Raw genomic sequence first — 2,975 nt, 5'->3', positions numbered from 1 at the left:
CACGAAAATAATAGAGTAATTTTCGTGGTGCATTCACGTTATTGCCCGCCTTTCGTAAAGTCTTCACGAAAATAATAGATTAATTTTCATGCTGCCTATTCACTTGAATTGCCCCACTGCTGCTATGGTTCCAAACGTCTGCAGGGGCGGGGAGGGGGTGCTGACAGAACACTGCTGATACACTCGGGACTCACTAATTCGACGCCCTTTCGGTACTTACGCCTTATGTCCCCTAAACCTAAACCTAAACCTAACCCTAACCTTAACCCTACTTAACCCTAAACCTAACCCTAACCCTAACCCTAACCTTAACCCTAACCTTAACCCTAACCTTGACCCTAAACCTAACCCTAAATTGCTTGTTTGAAATGTTTGATTACCATGTGACGGTAGGCTACCGAAAGGGCATCAAACTAGTGGGTCGCTAGGCAACAGTCGGGCAATTCAAGTGAATAGGCAGCGTGAAAATTAATCTATTTTTTTCGTGAAGACTCTACGAAAGGCGTGAGATACGGTTGCACTGGAGCTACGGCGTGCACTAAGGGGCTACCAAGACATCTGTTAATACACTCCTAACAAATTATTCGGTAACGCTTTAGGCCTACTTTACAATACAGTAGGCCTAATAACTGTGTGCTTTCTGTGCAACAATGAGGTAACAGAGAGATTTAACATGGCATCTAATGGGTAAAAAGGGGGTAATTACAAAGTAAATACCACCTAATACACATATATCAAGAATTACTATGAAAGTACTGCGTATTTTCTAACCATCTAATCATCGAACTTCTCTGTTACCTGGTTGTTAATGGTATTTACTTTGTAATTACCCCCCTTTTTATCCATTAGATATCATTTCTCACCACTTCTCTGTGTTACCCTGTTGTTACCCAGAAAGTACACGGTAACTAGGCCAATGTATGGTACCGTAAAGTAGAGCGTTACCAATTATTTTGATTCACATGTCTCATCAGCCACTTATTCAGACAGCTACAGTATACTAGGCTAAAATGTAAACTTTAAAGTTAAGTGTTACCCAAAAGTCTATGTCAAAGTCAACATCTTCTCGACTGCCAACTTCCTCACATATAGGCCTACCACACCAAACATAAAAAGCTATTATATCTAAATTACGTTTTTCACTGTCCCATACAGACAGGACAAAATTTAAAATGCAAGATGGGACATCATTTAAGTGCACAGGCACAACAGTGAATGTAAATCTCTCAATTGTTCTTATAATAACCGTTGTCAGTCTCCATGTACAATTTGATTTTGTAGACATTCTATCCTAACAAGCTCCAGATGCAGCTCTATCCGATATCAATCATATATGTGGAAGCATTGGTATGGCTGCCTTTTAAGACTGTCATGACAGATACGTTTGTATATATGCTTAGGCATTATTGCTTGTTGTTTTTTTTTCTTCCTTTTCTTTTCCTGCCTATTTTATATGTTAGTGTTTTTTTATGTATAATATGATGTGTGTCTTCCTATTGGGCCTAGAGCCTGTAATAAAGTTCATATATTCAATTCTGTTTATACATGTCGAAATTCACACAAGACAGACAGTCCAAATACATATCAGGAGGACAGACTAGAGCAGTGGTCTCCAAATGGTGGCCTGTGGGCCAGATCCGGCCCGGGCATGGCAAACATTTGGCCCTCTATGAGTTTGGAATACATTATAACATATGTGTGCCATCTGTGGCCATATTGGCCGATTTGTTTGGCCCTATAAGGTTCATTTGCACAACATAATTTGGCCCTTGGGGAAACTGTAATTGGGGACCACTGGACTAGAGATAGAACAATCAAACAAAAACTACAAAAAACAGTTATAATAAAAACAAAATAAGCAACATTAAAATAGGATTATAAATACATCTGTCTGAACGCTTTCAATTACGTTTGGCTGATGACTGCATTTCTTATATTTGCTCATTTTGAAATGCTGCCTCAGCACTGCTCTGATTTGTCACAGTAAGTCTTCCTAGTAAGTTAAATCTCTGTGTGTGTGTGTGTGTGTGTGTGTGTGTGTGTGTGTGTGTGTGTGTGTGTGTGTGTGTGTGTGTGTGTGTGTGTGTGTGTGTGTGTGTGTGTGTGTGTGTGTGTGTGTGTGTGTGTGTGTCCGGTGTGTGTGTGTGTGTGTGTGTGTGTGTGTGTGTGTGTGTGTCTATGGGTCAGGTCACTGTGTGTGTGTGTGTGTGTGTGTGTGTGTGTGTGTGTGTGTGTGTGTGTGTGTGTGTGTGTGTGTGTGTGTGTGTGTGTGTGTGTGTGTGTGTGTGTGTGTGTGTATGGGTCAGGTCACTCTCTCTGTGTGTGTGTGTGTGTGTGTGTGTGTGTGTGTGTGTGTGTGTGTGTGTGTGTGTGTGTGTGTGTGTGTGTGTGTGTGTGTGTGTGTGTGTGTGTGTGTGTCAGGTCAGGGTGTGTGTTGACGGGGCATCTCCCCTCCTGTATAAATATGAGGCCTTCCCTTCTTCATGTTCATCTCACACTTCTCTGGCTCCGCTCAGGGTCTCAACTACTCTACTCTCCACCCAGCTACTCTACTCAGGTGAGTGCCCTCTGCAATACACGACACCAGGGCTCCGTATCTCAAAAGCCTCTTTGCCAGGGCTCTAAATTAACTTTTTTCATCACCAGCCAAAATGGCGTGTAGATGTTACTCTTTCTAGCCAAACACACACTCACTAATGAGCTAAAGTGGCTGGTAAGTTGGTCTTTCCTAACAGCCAAACAGAAATATCACCAGCATTTGGTCGGCTGGCTGGTGTTAATTTAGAGCCCTGGTCTTTGCTAACGACAGTAGCAACGTCCTTCGTAAGAGCGACTTAACTCTCTCTCGACAGCGACGCTCACCACTAAATCCAAGGGAATGGTAAGACGGTCTTAGGACTGTCTTAAGACGGTTAGCAACGACAAGAATCGAGAAACGAACCCCAGGCCTATTCAATTGGAGGCCCGAGGCCGAG

At 42.6% G+C, this 2,975-nt stretch overlaps 1 protein-coding gene across 1 annotated transcript in view; it reads left to right on the top strand.

Moving 5' to 3' along the window:
- The first annotated feature begins 2,507 nt into the window (after positions 1–2,507).
- The window catches only part of LOC134455411 (coagulation factor XIII A chain-like), a 25,535-nt gene continuing 25,067 nt past the window's right edge, over positions 2,508–2,975 (top strand). Inside the window, exon 1 of the mRNA XM_063206435.1 lies at positions 2,508–2,557. The gene's annotated coding sequence lies outside the window, so the exon portion shown is untranslated. The remainder of the gene's footprint in view (positions 2,558–2,975) is intronic.

The sequence above is a fragment of the Engraulis encrasicolus genome, chromosome 9, assembly GCF_034702125.1.
Source record: "Engraulis encrasicolus isolate BLACKSEA-1 chromosome 9, IST_EnEncr_1.0, whole genome shotgun sequence".
In the NCBI taxonomy this organism is placed as follows: domain Eukaryota; kingdom Metazoa; phylum Chordata; class Actinopteri; order Clupeiformes; family Engraulidae; genus Engraulis; species Engraulis encrasicolus.
The sequence above is the reverse complement of the archived record's forward strand: the minus strand, read 5'-3'. Positions and strand labels throughout refer to the sequence as shown.